Source organism: Panthera leo, chromosome A2 (genome assembly GCF_018350215.1).
Source record: "Panthera leo isolate Ple1 chromosome A2, P.leo_Ple1_pat1.1, whole genome shotgun sequence".
In the NCBI taxonomy this organism is placed as follows: domain Eukaryota; kingdom Metazoa; phylum Chordata; class Mammalia; order Carnivora; family Felidae; genus Panthera; species Panthera leo.
The window spans coordinates 110,657,147-110,675,578 of record NC_056680.1 but is presented as its reverse complement, the minus strand read 5'-3'; the positions used below and the strand labels follow the sequence as shown (position 1 = coordinate 110,675,578).

The 18,432-nt window shown below is 36.0% G+C and overlaps 2 pseudogenes; one reads left to right on the top strand and one right to left on the bottom strand.

The window, feature by feature from the left end:
* LOC122213189 overlaps positions 1–17,568 on the bottom strand; it is a 67,881-nt pseudogene extending 50,313 nt beyond the window's left edge.
* LOC122213188 lies at positions 17,567–18,432 on the top strand (annotated as a pseudogene).

The following is an 18,432-nucleotide window of genomic DNA, read 5'->3' as shown; positions in this document are numbered from 1 at the left end:
TGCCTCATCGTGGCACTACACAAGCAACCGGCAGTCACTGCTGTCCCTAGAAAACCACAGTGACTGGAAACACTGTCTTTGTGGCTGTGCCAGAATGAATTCCTATTATCAGTTCCTGCCTCAGATATCCATTCATGATTCATAATTTCACTCCTTGAACCTAAGCTCCATTGCAATGTGACAACTCAACAAAGAAGAAAGTAAGTGTCGCCACATGAATGTCATCCCAAGCTTACACACAAACATGTCTTTGGTTATTAGAGCTTCATATTCACACTGGGGTAACTTCTCATACCTCTAACATTTCACAAGCACTCACTGAAAGGTTGATAAATTGAAAAGATGGCATCTCCTTCTTTGTACAGTCTTTTGCCAGCCTCCCCAAAATTGCCATGCAGTATTATATAATACTTCCTTAGCTAGATTCCAAGAATTCTATAAGCTGTAATTTAATCCTAGGGAAACCAGAGGATATTAAATGATCTAAACTGTCTTAGCCAGAAATCTCTGATTTGGCTGCCCTTTGAAGTTTCTATCTGAAACTTTTTGATGTCTTAATATTGTTTTAGAAATTAGGGGGGAGAGTTGACTTTGTAAATCATTTTAGGATTGCAAAAATGACATTATGATGATGAATGGCATAAAGCTTTAAAAAAAAGTTTCTCTGAATATTAAATTAATCACAAACCAAGGCTGTCTAACATTAGCTCCTGATAACGTAGAGATCTTGTGGCATTCCAGATGCTCTATGAAACAGAAATATTCTGTCTCTATTATGAGCACCTTTCCACATCTGCAATTCTGTTATACAATAAAGTCTTGTTCTTTTGTTGCAAGATTGCCCTGGTTCATTTTTTTATTATTAATTTAAACCATGTGGGTAAAGGGTAATCCAGTAAGCCATAGGATTTCAGATCAGAGCTTTCATACAATCACATGTAACACCAAACATCTGGATATTTAGATGGATAGGATAGGAAAAAAAAATTAAAAGAACGAAAGCATTGTCTGAATGAATAGATATTAATTGTATTTAATTTTATACACTTTGAATACAACATATTCTGAGCATACCTTCTATGAACAATGGCCAGGTTACAGAAATTAAAAACCATAACCCAATTGCATCAGCCACATATAAATATATAATAACCAAATTGCTTTCAGTAAAAAGACCTTAAAATTATTATAAATTGCTTAAGTAACCTAGAATCACTTTTACTATATCTAAAAGCAAGTTTAACAATCCACTTAAAGAGAACATAATATACAAGTTTTCTTGGAGCACTAAGTCACATGGCTGTCTATTTAACATAAAACCTGTCCCAGAAACATTTCCCCTCTAAGGCATATTACTCAATTATACACAATAATTAATGTTTGCCTTCCTCTATTTTTTGCCAATCCCTACACATTTCCTATCCCTGCTTCCATAAAAGTTTTGATAAAAAGGAAGTCATGATGATGTACAATTGGAAAAAAATCTTGTTTGAAATTTTTACATTCTTCCAAGCTACCTAAAACTTAAAGACAATAAATAATATAAAGGAAATTTCTAAGAATCTTGCCAGTGAATGATTCTCTCCTGCATTTCAGAAGTCTGTCTAAAGCAAAGCAAAAAGGTACACTTAAGAAGCAAAACTTGTCCTTCTTAGTAAAATACTAGATTAATATCATTTGTATTAAAATGAGATTGAGAATAGTAAAAAGACCTATTCAGTACCAAAGAGGGAGGCATAATAGGTCTATCCCCCCAAAAAAGTTAAAGTTGAAAATCATATAAAATTATATAAAGTTCCTACTGCAGTCCAAATCAATTTATTTCCAAAGCATGATGCAGATACCAAGGCAGCTATTCTTAAAGGTTTGCCTGAATGGATGTTATTTGCATTCTGTAATCCAGATGCTGTGTATTTTACTGCATTTGCCAGGTGTGGACATTCAAAAGTAAAAACCTAAAGATCAAAGAAACAAAGGCTGATCCTGTTGAAATGTTTAGCCACAAGTCATTCATATGACTAGAGATTTTTTGTTTCATGAGGTGTTTACATCCTTTGTTGTTAAAGCTATTTATTACCTTTGAAAACAGTTCACCTCCCTTTTTGGAATACTATAGAGTGTGATAAGGTCTTAATGTGTGTTAAGGGAACATCCACATTTGCAAAGGTGATCCAAATGCCACCACTATTACTGCAAAAATAAATTCAATCTTTGGGGTTAGAAAATAAAAACAGGTCAATGTTTTAACAAAGAGGGGGCTCAGGCCCATAAGTAAAATATGATATAAACTAGATATATATGGAAACACAAAAGCAAAGTAAATGGGAAGAAAAATTTTTGAAAACTCAACTAGCCTCCAAAAGGTGGTTAAACAAGACAGGGCTGAAGCCACAAGTTATAATTTCTGTGGCACCATGCTCTTTTTCTCCTGATCAGCCTCAAGAGTTGACCCTCTGACTTTAGCATCTTCTTATTCATTAACTCAACAAATATTTACTGAGCACTTTCTTTCTTTATGCCATACAATGTACACACCAGCGAAAACAAGCTCCCTTAAGGAGCTTACCATCTATTGGAAGAGACAAAGGCGTTGCATTTTTCAGTAGAGTAGGACAGGGGTTAGATTGAGCAAAATTCATGCAGTCACACAAACATTAAGAAAGGAGACATCTAACTTTTTAGTGCATCTGAGCAGACTTTCCAAAGTGATTTCTATTCTCAGATTAGAAAAATACATGTTGCTCATTAGTCAGAGAAAGGGTTAGGGGTGAGGGACCCTGGCAGGAGGAAGGGACGTGCAGCTTCCCAGAGATGAGGCAGCCCAACAAATATACATAACCACACACAGAAAATGAGGACTCTAAGGCAAGCAATGGGGAGACTTAATGAATAAGAGGTAAAAAAAAAAATCTCCAGATCATGACGAATTTTATATCTTATTTCATCTTTTTTTCCCCAGGAAGGGAGTCATCTCAACTCAGCTTGTACTGTTCCATACTCAGTTCAACCTTAGGCAATAAATTCTTTAAGTATCATCTGAGGACTTACAGTCTTTCACTACCTGGCCCAAACTGCAAGGCATACATTCTTCCAAAATACAAAAGTATTCTATTTAAAATGAAAGAAATACACAGAGAACATTTCACACTGGCATCCAAATATTTACTACTTACTCAAGAAAATATTTTTTTAATCATCTGCAAATAGCAGTGGGAAGGACTGGGATTCTACTGGACCCTTTGCTCAAAAATAGAGAAAATATAGACTTAATCTGTTTGTAAACAATCTTTCTTGCTGCTACCTTTTATTTCCATTCTTATGATTTATATGGTGATAATTAAATTAATATTAATAAATTGGGCATCAGGCATCTAATATCTTCCAGACATTCCCATGGGTTTTTCATGAGTTCTCTATTTGTTCTTCACAATACAGACTTATAAACTCATTACAGTCATTATCTTCATTTTACAGAGTAAGATACTGAGTGTCAGCTATCTAGGTAGATCACAGGTCTGTTCAATACAGATTCAGGACACAAAGGTAGGACATATGAAAGTACACAAATATGCATGGTAAGTTTTCATACATTGTGATAATATATACACAGTCCCAGATGGAGAAATGAATAAAGATTCATCTCACAAAACAAAAATTTCCCAGGTCTATATGGTCCCACAGAGAAATGCTAACTGTTTTCTGGGGAATGATGAAAGAATTCCTAAGAGATACACTCTCCAGCATTATAACAACAGAATCATTTTCAGGTTCATCAGATTCATCCACAGTTGCAAATACATTTGTCTCTATTTCTTTCTGGAATTTTTTGGCCAATAGGTCCCTGCAATGATTAGTTTCAAACTCAGTCCAATCCCTAAACATTTAGCAACTACTTATTATTTCCTGCTTTTTGCCCCTGTTATCATAGATAGAAATAAACTATTTTAGTAAGAAGAGAGTCCACATGGTCCCATTGACACATTTTGTTTTAATACAATTACCCATAACATCCCATAAGCCTGAGCAACTATTTGGAGATCAAGTGTTCCTATTATCCAGTACTGAATATGAGTCATCTCCAAAACTTAATGGCTTCAAACAATTATTTCTCTCACATTGTTCTGTGAGTTGACTGAGTTCAATTAAAGTAGCTCTTCTTTGGGGTCTCTCATTTGATTATAGGGAAAGAGGAGCTGAGGTTATCTCAAGGTTTCTTCACTCACATGTCTGACACCTGTACTGAAATGGCTAGGATAGCCAGAGGCTAACCAGACATCCATACGGTTCTCCAGGTGGCCCAATGAGTTTCTTCATAGCATGACTCTCCAGCAAAGTCTTCTTACATGGAAGCTTTTTGCACTCACAATGAGCATTCCTCGACATTATCATTGGAAACTACCAGTTTCTTAAAAGCTAGGCTTGGAAAGAGACACAGGTCACATTGTCATACTGTACCGATCAGAAAAGTCACCAAGCTCACTTAGATTCCAGAAGTGGGGATAAGACCCTAAACCTCAATGAAAAAAAAAGCTCAAGTAATTTGTGATGACTTTTAATCTATGATACTAAACTCTTGGCTTGAAATAAGGCCTTAACTTTATTATTATTATTGTTATTATTATTATTTCAAAATTAATCTTAAAAATCTTAAAATTGATTTCAAAGAATTTTAAGTTCCTAAATGTCTAAAAGGAGAAAAAGTATTTAAATTCAATATGTTTAATCATTGTTCATAGGAAGAAAGTGACTTATATTGTATTAGATATTTAAGTGTGAATTAGCCTAAAACTAGTACAAAACGTTGACCAGTAGTTCAAGTGTACATATTCATGTTAGCCACTAGTCTGAAAATTTGATGGATGGTGTTATTTGGGGATTATAACCTCGATTCAGTTCAGAAGAATTGGCAAAGATGCCAAGATTCAAGATTAGAGGGAAGAAAATGGCAATTCTTTCATAGTACTTAAAATTATTTGGAAAAGTCAGAATTTATGATAGACTGCATAGCAAATAATATGCTCCTTTTGAATGACTTTATAATGATAGCAACAATTTTCATACACTTCCATGGGAGAATTTTTCTTTCCATAAGTATTTTTTAATGACTATTTAAACAATACTTGATATTCACACAGAATTTAAACCACACTATAATGGCTTGATTCACTTCATTAGTAAGTCTGTGGGAAAATCAGTGCCCCTTAATTTGGGACTAAAAGGTTTCTTCCTCTGGCCTTTAATTTAAATTCCCAGGGAGAAGCATAGGATGTGAGTCTTTAAAGTTACATATATGAAGTTAGATTATCTCAAATCCAGTTTTAACAGCACTGTTTTATGCTAAATAAAATTTATGATCCAATCCACAAGAGAAGGTATGCAAAGACTGTTCGCAACGATAAGGAATAGGAGATCTGTGAGTCCACCACTGGGAAGAGGACAGATAAAGTGTACATATGCCTATTATAAACCACTGTCTGGCAACAGGGGAAATATTGAATAGGCATTTAAAAAGTAACATAGATCTTAAAATGTAATGCTAAATAGAAGAAAATAAGAAAATTAGACATATATAATGATACAATTTATGTAAGCTAAAAATCCCCACAACAATACACATAATTTTTAAAAGAATAAATAAAAACAGTAGGATGTTCTCAAACAGGGTGAGAACATAGGATGGAAATTGAAGATAAAATGGGGTAAATGATTTTTTTAAACAGAGGAAATTTTCCCTGACCAATGACATGATTTGCTACAAAGTGAGAAGTTATGCTTGATTTAGACCTTGTCACCAAATAAGCAAATTATGAACCAATTACTATCATCTATTTTTAGGTTTAAATGACTAGATATTATAGATTCTATTCTGCAGATTGATAAATACAACTACTTATTGGTTAAATGTCATATCGGACAAAGGAAACTATTATAACATCATTACACATAAAAGTCAGCCATATCAAAATAATTTTTAATATCGAACCAAAAGGGAACTTGCTAAAATCTCCCAAGATCTATTCACACTTTTCTAGCCCATGTTAACAGTCTCTGTTAACATGCATATTTTAAGGTTGGCCTATGTCCAAACAACTGCTTTAGGAGATTGATCATAAAGGCATATTAATTCCAAGAGGATTCTGGGAGTATAGTGGAATAGGAAGCACCAGGAACCTGTGTCCCCACCTAGACTACAATAGCACTAGCAAAATATGTCTGATGCAACTATTTTGGGACCCTAGAGACCAGGAGGGTTTGCAATCTACAAAAAGGCTTAGAAGGTCAACTGTGGTTAATTTTGGTCAATTTCAGCTCTTGGCACAATAACAGGAACCTGGTGCCTATTCCCCAGCCACATAACAGGCACCCATGCAGGCATTCCAGGAACAGCTAATACACAGTTTCCAAAAACCACAGTGGGTAAAAAGGCCCCTGTCTTCCAAATATCAGGGATCTGTGCTCTGATTGCTGACTGCGGCTTCTAATCACAAAGATGTAGACAAAGAGGCAGGTGGCCATTTTTGCTGTACCACCCCCCTGTTGCAAGCCCTTGCCCTATAAAACTCTTAGAAGAAAACACAGGGGAAAAACTTCACAGCATTGGATTTGGCAATGATTTCTTGAATATGACACCAAAGGTACAGGCAACAAAATAAAAAACAGAAAATTAGACTTCATGAAAATTTAAAAATTATGTACATTTAAAGACACTATCAGCAGATTACAAAAGAAGCCCACAGAATGGGATATAATATTTGCAAACCATATATCTGATAATTTATTAATATCCAGAATATATAGATAACTCCCAAAACTCAACAACAACAAAAACCCAATTTGGAAACAGGCAAAGAACTTGAATAGACATTTCTCTAAAGAAAATACACAAAGAACTATAAGACATGAAAAGATGATTAACATCGCTAATCATTAGGGAAATACAAATGAAAATTACAATGAGATACTACCACCTCATACACTTTAGCATAGGTACTATTAAAAACAAACAAAAAAAAACTCAAAAAAATAACAAGTGTTGACAAGGATGTAGAGAAACTGGCCTTGTGCACTGTTGGTGAAAATGTATAGCTGCTGTGGAAAACAGTATGATGGTTCCTCAAAAAGTTTAAAATAGAATTACTATATGATCTAGTAATTCCACTTCCAAGTATATACCAAAAAGAATACAAAGCAAGGTCTTTAAGAGATATGTGTACATCCATGTTCATAGCAGCATTAGTTACAGTAGCTTAAACATGAAAGCAACTCAGGTACTCATCAATGGATGAATAGAGAAAATATAATATATAAATACAATGGAATATTATTTAGACTCAAACAGGAAGGAGATTCTGACATGCTACAACATGGATGAACCTTGAGAACACTGTACTAAGTGAAATATGCCAGTTACAAAAGACAAATATTTTATTCTTCCAATTAAGTGAAGTACTCAGAATAGTCAAAAATCATAGAGACACAAAGTAGAATGGAGGCTGCCATGCGCTGAGGGAAGGGAGATTAAAGAGTTATTGTTTAATGGGTATAGTGTTTCAGTTTTACAAGACAAGACAAGTTCTAAAGCTGGATGGTGGTGATAGTTGCACAATATGAATGTATTTAATACCGTTAAACTGTACAGTTAAAATGGGTGAGATGGTAAATTTTATGTGAGATATATTTTACCTCTAAAAAAAGGGAGAAAAGGGAAGGAAGGGGTAAGGAAGGCTCATAGCAATCGAGGATCTATTACAACTCAGAAATACAGCTAAACACTCATCAATTCCTTGATTAAAGCCAGATCAGTTGCCTGAGAGTGATTTACCATGGCTATTGGCTTTGCCTTCTGGCCTGTGTTTAGAGCTGAATAACTTTCTCTGTCTGCTTCATGTCTATGAAAGATAGAAGACCCAGAGATCTCTTATCATCATAAGATGACTCTCTGCTTGTTATGTTCAAGTTAGTATATTTTCTTTAAAAGCCAGGTGGGTTTCTTGCTTATCAAATTATAATCCATACCACCCTGCATATGAATGAAGTAAAGCTGACTCAACAAGGAAAGGAAAAACTTATTTATGACGTTAGACAGTTGTGAGAATTTATGTTAAAATTCAAACTTCATAATATAGTCAACAATAATGCTTTTATATATTTTTCTAGCATGGATTTATACGCAGAACATTTTAATTGTTTTTGATAGCATTATGTAAATTGGCTGTAAATGTCTAAGAAATTTTGAATAACATTTGTTGATATTGATAAATTCAGAGTTAATTTTAAATTTTATAATTCTTGAATTCAATATTATCACAAGAGTTAGAGAATTTAATTAACTTAAACACAAGTTTAAATCTGATGTTCTTCCAGGGCGTCTTGGTAGCTCAGTCAGTTAAGCATTCAATTCTTGATTTCAGCTCAGGTTATGATCTCATGGTTCATGGATCAAGCCCTGACAGTGCAGAGCCTGCTTGGGATTCTCTCTCTCCCTCTCTCTCTCTCTCTCTCTCTCTGCCCCTTCCCCAGTCATGTTCTTTCCCTTTCAGAATAAACATTTTTTAAAAACTGATGTTTTTCCCTTAAGTTCATATCAATTCCTCTAAAAAATATGAATCAGTTTTGTCAAAATGAATGTAAATGCTAAAGGAAAATGATTTGTGGTTCTTAATTACATTTTTTGAAAACTTTTAAGTATATTTCAAACAATTTGGGTATATAAATCTTCTTTTTCAATTGTAAGTTTTATGAAATTTAAATACAGATCAAGTATACCCAATGAAAATTTAGTGTCCAATTTGAGATGTGCTGTAAGTACAAAATATACTTTGGATTTTAAATAGTACTAAAAGACTGGAACATATCTCATTAATAATGCTTATTTTAATTAACTGTTAAAATGATATTATTTTGACATACTGCATTAAATACAATATATTATTAAAATTAATTTCACGCATTTTATATATGGTTATGTGTCAATTATCAATTTATTGCCTCTGAGCTCAAAATTCACTCTCCAGTACTTGTTCTTAACAATGGATGGGATTCTTTTTTTTTTTTTTTAACGTTTTATTTTATTTTTTAAAAGATAGACAGGGACAGAGCATGAGCAAGGGAGGGGCAGAGAGGGAGTCACAAAATCCAAAGCAGGCTCCAACACTCTGAGCTGTCAGCAAAGAGCCTGATGCAGGGCTCGAACCCACAAAAGCGAGATCATGACCTGAGTCAAAGTTGGATACTCAACCAACTGAGCCACCCAGGCACCCTGCAAGGGACTGAATTCTTAAAGCATTTGGCCTTTACAGTCCACATACTTTCAAACTTTGTCTGAGGGTGTTAGATGCTGCGGGATGAAGAGGACTCCTCTACTTGATTCTGAATGCTGAGCTCTTGGTTTTTATCTTGCTCTTGCTGCACAGTCATCAGTAGTATGGATATTTAGGATATCTGGTGGTACTCTGCCCTAGCCAAATTTCTAGAGAACACAATCCCTCAGCAACCTCAACTTTGGAGTAATGCCCCCTTTCCAAGATTATCCTTCCTTGAGTACTCTTCCTCAGGTCTAGGGTATCTTCTACAGTTTTCCTTATATCTTCATAGTTACTCTTCTTTCTCAGTAATTCTTCATATTAAACTATATGTGATTTATGTCTCTTGATTAGACTCAAATTGTTATAGGGTACAGGTACAGAAAATTTGTAATAACCTATGTGGCTTGCATTGTGTTTATTTCAGGTAGTGTTGCTGTCAAGCATTTAATTAGAGAAGGCAGAGAGATGGGAAGAAGCAGAAAGTGTTGAAAACAGTAATTTAAAATTTTTAATTATAGGAGTGCCTGGGTGGCTCAGTCAGTTAAGCATCCAACTTCAGCTCAGGTCATGATCTCACAGTTCATGGGTTCAAGATCCATGTGTGGGCTGACAGCTCAGAGCCTGGAACCTGCTTTGGATTCTGTGTCTCCCTCTCTCTATGCCTCTTCCTCTGTCATGCTCTATTTCTCTGTCTCTGTCTCTGTCTCTCTCTCTCTCTCAAAAATAAACATTTTTTAATTAAAAATTTTAATTATATTTAAATAAAATTAAGAACTGAAAAATCATTTCAGACTTCAAGAGACAAATGAACTGTTTCAACTGAAACTTCAAAATGATATGGAAATAAGACTCTACCTATTAAGATTCAAAGATTTTGATGGAGAAAGTCTGGAAGTCTTACCTGAGAGGTCACAGTATTTATTCCACTGAAAAGTAGTTTAAGCCACACCTCAACTGAAGAAAATAGAGAAGATGCAGAAATGATTTTTTTAAAAAAAGGTAAATCTTTATACAAAATAGCTATGTTTGGAAAAGGTCAATGCAATATCAAAAATGACAGTTTGTACAATTAAGCCATGATCAAAATATGAATATCTGAAAAAAATAGTCTGTTTACTCCTTACAAACTACTAGTCCAAGCCTCAATTAGCGTAAGTGAGCACAAATTAAACCATAAAATAAAACCACATCTTAACCTTATAATGTGAATTGAGATGAGCAACAAACATTCAGATATAAACAATCCACTTAGAAATGTATGATACTCCTTAGAAAAAGGACTAATCGTTATTGTCTATTCAGAATGGCCCCACCAAATCATTTAAAGTTAGGTGAATCTCATTGATTAAGAAGACAATAACTAATACTGTCTATATGAGCAATGTTATAATCATATTGATTTCATGTTTATGGGAGACATATTTAATACTACTCCTTGGTCCAAAAATTCTAATTAATTTTTCTCTATGTGGTCTAAAAATGCATTTGGATATTTTAACATAATAACTAAATGTCTTCCTAACATGAGATATAGACCATCATATTAATCAATAACAACAGTCAGGAAAAGAAGGGAGGGGAATTTTACAGCAATGTAAATTCCAGTGCACTCTAACTATAATTTCAGTCATGCAAGGGCCAGAATATTAAGCCATCAAGAAAATAATCCATGAGAAAACTGCTGATTCCATGTTTTCTTGTACTGAGTATAGCCCTAAAAATATGTTTCAGAAAGTTTGTTTAGTATTATATAACTACTGGGGTTATGTGGTTTTCATATTTTGTAGTCTATTTACCAAAACCATTGGTCCTACATTTAATTGCTCATCACACAGAAAGGCTTTCTAAGCTTCCAATAATAGAATCGCACTAAATTTCATCAAAGTTTAAGATGAGAATTGCATCAGGTTACATAGAGATGATAAATATAATCAAGACATTTTTACAAGCATGCTCAGTACATGCGATCCATTAAAAAATACTAATTTAAAATTATGATATGAAGGCCTTGTCCAGAGTTACCAAAATCAATTAAAGCAATTACAAATTCGACTTCACAATACTCTACCCACCTTAAATGCTATATACATAATCTGAACAACAGGGTACAGAGCAATCTCACTGAATTGCTGGCGGCACAAAACCAGGAGACTGATTTCAAGAAATGCGTAACTGGACACCATGGGCCAGAATCCTAAGCCGATAAAACAACTTTTAAGGTTTTGGGAATTCCCAGTTTACACCTCAAGAACCCAGATCTATTCCCAAGCCACTGGCACCCACATTCTTCACACCCACTGGTTTGTGACTCTCACTTTTTTTGGTGTGTACCACTCAGTCTGCTGAGTAATCGCACCTCTCATCAACTCTGGAAAGCTAAAAAGGAGCTCAAGGGAAGTTCTATTAGGGATACTCTATTTTGTGTATATGTGTGGGTTTTTCTTTTGGGGTTTTTGTTTGTTTGGTTTTGGGGTGTTTTTGGTAAAAGCAACCTTATTAAAGTGTAACTGATATATAGTAAATGTCACCTATTTAAACACAAGTTGGTAAGTTTTCACATGGGTATACGTCTGTAAAATTACCACTGCAATCAAAATAATAAGCATATCCATCACCACCAAGTTTCATGTCCTTTTCTAAGTCCTCCCTCCCAACCATATACCCTCATTCACTGGCCAACACTGATTTGCTTGCAGTTATTATAGGTCAGTTCACATTTTCTAAAAATTTACATAAGTGGAATCATAACATGTACTCTCTTCTGTCTTCACTAACTCAGCATAATTATTTTAAGATCCATCTGTGTTGTAGTATGTATCAATAATGCATCCCTTTTTATTACTGAGTAGTATTCCAATTGTTTAGATATACCATTGTTTGTTTACCCATTTATCTGTTGATGTGGACTGTTCCCAGTTTGAGGCTATTAAAGTAAAGCTGTTATGAATATTCATGTGCAATACCTATGCTTTCATTTCTCTTGGATAAATACCTAAGACTGAATAGTTGGACCATATGGTAAGTGTATGTTTAAATTTCTAAGAAACTGCTAAATTGTCTTACAAAGTAGTCATATCATTTTACATTACAACTAGCAGAATATAAGAGTTCTAGTTTCTCCAAACTTTAGTCTTTTTAATTTATCCTTTCTGATAGGTATACAGTGGTATCTTATTGTGGTTTTAATTTGTATTTATTGACTAATAACGTTGAACCTCTTTTTTTGTGCTTCTCATCATGAATATATTTGCTTCATTAAAGTGTCCAAAATTTTCCCTAGTTTTTTGTGTAGCTTGTTTTCTTATAACTGAGTTCTGAAAGTATTTTTAATATATTCTAAATATACTTCCTATGTATTCAAATATACAAATTTGTAAATAGTTTCTCCTAGCTTGTGGCTGGTCTTTTCTGTCTCTTAAGAATATCACTTGAAAATCAAAAGTTTTAATTTTGATGAAGTTCAAGTCATCAATTTAGTATTTTTATGAATCATGTTTTTGGAGTCAAATCTCAGAAATTTTTGCCTAACTCAAGATCACAAGGATTTTCTCCTGTTTTTTTCTGAAGTCTTGTAGTTTTAGGCTTTACATAAGCCCAAGATCCATTTTGAAAATTTGATTTATCTCAATATACAAAAAATGAAATTTATTGATGTGGTATCACTGAAGAAATACATGTAGATAGTTAGGTGGCCAAAGTTACAATCATAAGTTTTGTGATAGAGATTTTTAGGATTGTTTGAAAATCCTACCACCTGAGATGTTTTATTTTGTCTATTTTTTTTCTGTTTTAAGCAGCAGAGTAAATTCAGTTCCTATTTTTCCACCTTGCCCAAAGGTCCTCTATTCTTTTTTTTTTTTTCATGTTTATTTATTTTGAGACAGAGGGAGAGGGAGAAAGAGAGAGAGAGAGAGAGAGAGAGAGAGAGAGAGAACAAACACATGCAGAAGGGGCAGGGAAAGGGAGAAAGAGAATCCCAAGCAGGCCCCATGCTCAGCATGGAGCCCAATGTGGGGTTTGATCCCACAACCATGAGATTATGATCTGAGTCAAAATCAAAAGTTGGACACTCAGCCAACTGAGCCTCCCAGGTGCCCCTCTGTTATTTATTTTTTAAAAGCACTAACTATACAATCTCTGTAATTACTTCCTACCTGGAGAAATGGAAGCAAAACAAAACAAAACAAAAAACCAGAAGGATGTGGTACCAAGGGTGTGGAGAAAATACCAGGCCAAAGGAGTTGGAGAATAACTATGTCCTATCACAGGAATTCAAAGAGGCCAAAAATGTGTAGAATAAAGTAAAAAGGTAAGAGATGAGTCTAGAGAGGATGAGAGAAATGAGATTACTGAAGACCTTCTAAGGCATATAATGGATTTCTAATTATATCCTAAGAATAACTGAAGTCACTGAGAGGCTGTAAACAGGATAGTTGTGATCAGATTTGCAATTTTTAAAGAGTTACTTTTAGTGACAGAGTAAAAAAAAAAAACAAAAACATTATAGTGGGGTAAGATATTCAGAAACCAGTAAGGAAATGTGAAACATTTTGAACAGATATATGAATAAAGTCAGGGCTGTGGATGAGAGGTTAAGAGTGTACTGTAACCAAAGGCAAATAATCAGGAACAAAGGAAGCATATTTCTGACATGGTTAAGAGAGAGCATGTGAGATTTAGTGGTACATTAGAAAACAGAGAGTCTGGGGAGTCTTTAATGATAATGAATGGAGTTCATATTATATGAATCACAAAATTAAATATTGAGCAAATTGAAGGTTTTTTGTGGAGGAGTGTCAGAGAAGTTCTTTAGGTTGGTAATAAGACAGCCCATGTATTAAAAGAGATGAGGATGAATTTCAAGGACATTTGAAGACAGCTACAGATATTGAATCAAACCAATATAGGATTTAGATTGATTTGCTAAAATGGGAATGAAATCAGAACAAAAATCTCTTTAGTCTTAAAGCCTCACAATTTATTCACAGTCACTCATTAAAGCAATCTCATTTCTCAATTCTGCCATATTTATAAATGATTATCTTATACACCTAAAATACTGCTTAGCCCCCAAAATTTTTTATGTATTTTAAGTATCTTTACCATACCACTTTGTAATATTTTCTATATTATGCAAAGCATTTCTGACTATATTTAGCATTATTTCCAACCACATAATTCTGATTAAGCTTAGCATCTTAATTATAAAAATCCTATCCATCCATTGATTTATACCCTAATCTGCTTTAGCATTTATAGATTAATGGTAATAAAATGATTAATAGTCAAATAAAACAAATTAACATCTTAATGACTCTCATTATTTATCAATGAAGGCAAACGATAATAGACTGATGCATGTCCATTTCCCCTTTCCTTTGGGGCAAATATCCTTAAGAAACCGATCTCTTTTGTGAAGAAAATATGTTGTGTACTAAAATTTGAGGTTTGGGGACCACCCAGGAGGCTCAGTCATTTAAGTGTCCAACTCTTGATTTTGACTCAGGTGGTGGTCTCATGGGTTCATGAGTTCAAGCCCCACATCTGGCTCTGGGCTGACAGTGAGGAGCCTGCTTGGGACTCTCTCCCTCTCTCTCTATCTTTCTGTCTCTCCCTCTCTCCCTGCCCCTCCCCTACTTGTGTTCTCTCTCTCTCTCAAAATAAATAAGCTTAAAAAAATAAAATAAAATTTGAGATTTGACTATTTGATTCAAAAATCGCCATTATAAAACAACTACTGATTTTTTTCCCTCAGTCTAAATTATAATTACTATTTTCAAAACCAAAATACTACATCACATCAATGAAACAAATGCTCAGGTTCAATAAAATTATTATCACCACAGACTTCAAATTAAAAATGACAATTCAGTAACTGTACAGGTAAATATACATCCTTTATCACACTATGTCTGATGGTTGAGCTAGATTCCATTAATATATGACTCACCATACCCCAGGAAGTCATTTAGGAGATGTCCTGATACACAAACAGCACATTAATCTGAGTTTTGAGTATGTCTTAGCAATATAAAAGTGATAACACTCAGCATCAGGTGTGGTAACCAGGCCTTTAAGCATCAGATTTCCATCACTTTCAAAATAGATAAGATGGATGTAAAGAATTTTTCTTTTCAATTTAAGTGCTACTTTTATCATGATCTTTCAAAACTCAGGGGATTTTTGATGTTCACAGACAGATAAATGGATAAAGAAGATGTGGTAAATATATACAATGGAATGTTACTCAGGCATAAAAAATAACGGTATCTTGCCACTTGTGACAATATGAATGAACCAGAGGGTACTATGCTAAGTGAATAAGTCAGACAGAGAAAGATAGATACCATATGATTTCTTACATATGGAATCTAAAACACAAAGCAAACAAAAACAGAAATGGAATCATAATTACAAAAAACAAACTGGTGATTGCCAGAGGGAAGGGGTTGAGGGAATGGGCAAAATAGGTGAAGGGTATTAAGAGGTACAAACTCCGTTATAAAATAAGTCACATGGAATGAAAAATACAGCATAGGGAATACAGACAATAATATTGTGATAAAATTGTATGGTGATGGATGGTAACTACACTCATCATGGTGAGCAAAGCTTAATGTATAGAATTGTCAAAGAATTATGTTGTACACCTGAAACTAATACAACATTGTATTTCAACTATACTTCAATTGAAAAATAAAAAATATTAAATGTTAGTTGTTGTTACTACTAAAAAACCTATTCCATTTTTTAGTACAAAATTTAACTTGACTTCAAGATGATCACATTTTTATTCATAGGCTAATAACACAACACAAATATTCCAGTTGTTATTATTGATTCTAAATGCATCTCATCTTCCTTCTTGTTGGAAGTGCTGACTGAACTGAGTCTATAGGAATCTAACTCTGATTAAGCCCACATAACATGAGGTCAGAAAGAAGACAAAATCAACGTAAGACTTCACTATTTAGGCAATATTGCTTTCCCAACCCATGAATTCAACTGTAAGTGCTTTAGAGTCACTTGGGGAATTCACTTTAAGTGCTCATTTCTCTTGAATATTATCACACTATCAATAGTTTTCAATTCATAGCAATTCCAATATGCAGACAGGATTGAGAACAGCTATTAGACTTAACCCAGGAATGAAAATCTTTAGCATACATAGCAATATGCTGGGTGGGGAAACCTCTGTCTACCACCAGATACTGTGATTCCGTAACTCAAGAGTGGGTCCAGAAATCTGTCTTTTAGCAAGCAGGTCACTTTGAGATAGGAGGTGTATAGATCCAGCAAGAATCATTGTCCTTAACACAAAACAAGCTTTGTATTTTTCTGATCTCTGTTTATTAAGGCCTGTCTAAAGTACACATCCCCAGTTTCAGAGGAAAATAAGACCCAGAGAGTCAGAAAGGAGAGTGAAATCAGAGGCAGGGTGACATGTGAGCACTCCAGCACTTTCACCACATCCACACAATGTAATGAAGAGCAGTTAAACAAAGAATAAAATACCCAGATGAGAAGTTCCTTCTGTGCAAGCCCTAACCACTATGACTATGATCCAATAAAATGTCCTAGAATCTGCACCGGAAATTACTTCTCCTTGTGAGGTAAGATGAGGACTAGAGAGAGGCCTTGTGCTAAATGCTAGTGTTTTCTTTGTAATTACTGTTACTATAAAGAGTCTCAGTTGATTTCTTCAAGACTCTAATAGCACTCTATGAACTTTAATTTTTCATAACTTTAAATAAATTAAGAACCCGAAGATGGCATATTTTAGCATGTAAATGTACAACTTCATGCCACGATGATTCCAACATTCATCAAAACCAACTTTCTCTCCTTAGAAAACCCTGAATTGTAACATTCCAGGCCAATATTTTACTGAGGTAAAATAACTAATCCACTGTTTTACTTGGGTATTATTCATTGCCATATCCTATCAGAAAAAGAACTGCTCCCCCTGGGTATTCATGATGAAAACTAAAACTGATTGTTTAAATGCAACAAAATGTCTTAGGAGACACACGAAGAGAAATACTTAATCTGGAATGAATTCATACCTTGGATGAGGAGAAACGACAAGAGGTAAACAGCACATGCACAGAGCCTGAGATATAGTTAAGTGCTCAACAGCCCTGTATCATAGGGTGACCACTCCCTCACTGCCCGCCCAGGCGGGCTACCCAGACTCCACCGAGGTGGACAAGTCCTTGTCCAATTCCTTCCGGGAGGTGCTGCCGCCACCACCCACCACCATGCCTAAGGCCGGCGGATTCTCCTGTTACCCGGCCCTAGGCTGGGGCGGCGCTCAGCCCCTTTCGCCCAGCGAGTTTGATCACAGCAAGCAAGGCCCTGCCCTTGAGGCTAGCACCTGCGTCTCCCGGAAGCTCCACCGCCTAGTCCCTGGAGCGAGGCCCCGGACCGATGCCCCAGGACCGAGGAAGCACCGCCCACGCCCATCAGCGAGTCCCCGCCCACCCGGCTCCTCTCTGGCCCCGTGCCCGCTGCCCCCGGCGCCGCAGACTCGGCCGACCACACGGAGGGCTTTGGGGTCCCTCGCCGCGACCCGCTGACAACTCAAGTTTCCCCCCCACCCCACTGCCCACCCCTCCCCCATTTGTTGGGTGGACCCCCAGGTGATGATGGCGGCGCTGCCGCCGCCACCGCCGCCGGAGCAGGCTCGGCTAACAGAAGGCCTCAGTCGTAACCGGAAGTCCCTGGCCCGCCTCAACCCCGGCACTTCCGCCCCCAGTGCCAAAATCAGGGCTGGCGGGTACCTACCGAGCCAGTAGACCGCTCAGCGTCCGAAGCAAGCACAATGACAAGGGAGGTCGGGCACCCCTGTCCAGAAAGTCCTCAGTCCCAGAACGGCCACTCGAAACCCAAGTGGGTCGGCAGCCCTGCCCAGCTTCCCATCTGCCTCAACTTGGCCTACCTACCCAGTGCGAACAGCGTCTTCCTGGTGGACGAGGAGCTCTTCCCACCCGCGCGCGCTCTGCTCCTTTCCGCTAGCAGCGCCAAGACCAGAGCAAGAAAGAGGGCATGCGCGGGCGTCCTGGCCGTGCTGCCCACGGGCAAGTGGGATCGCGACTTCCAAAGATTTAAAGTGGGCCCTTTTTAA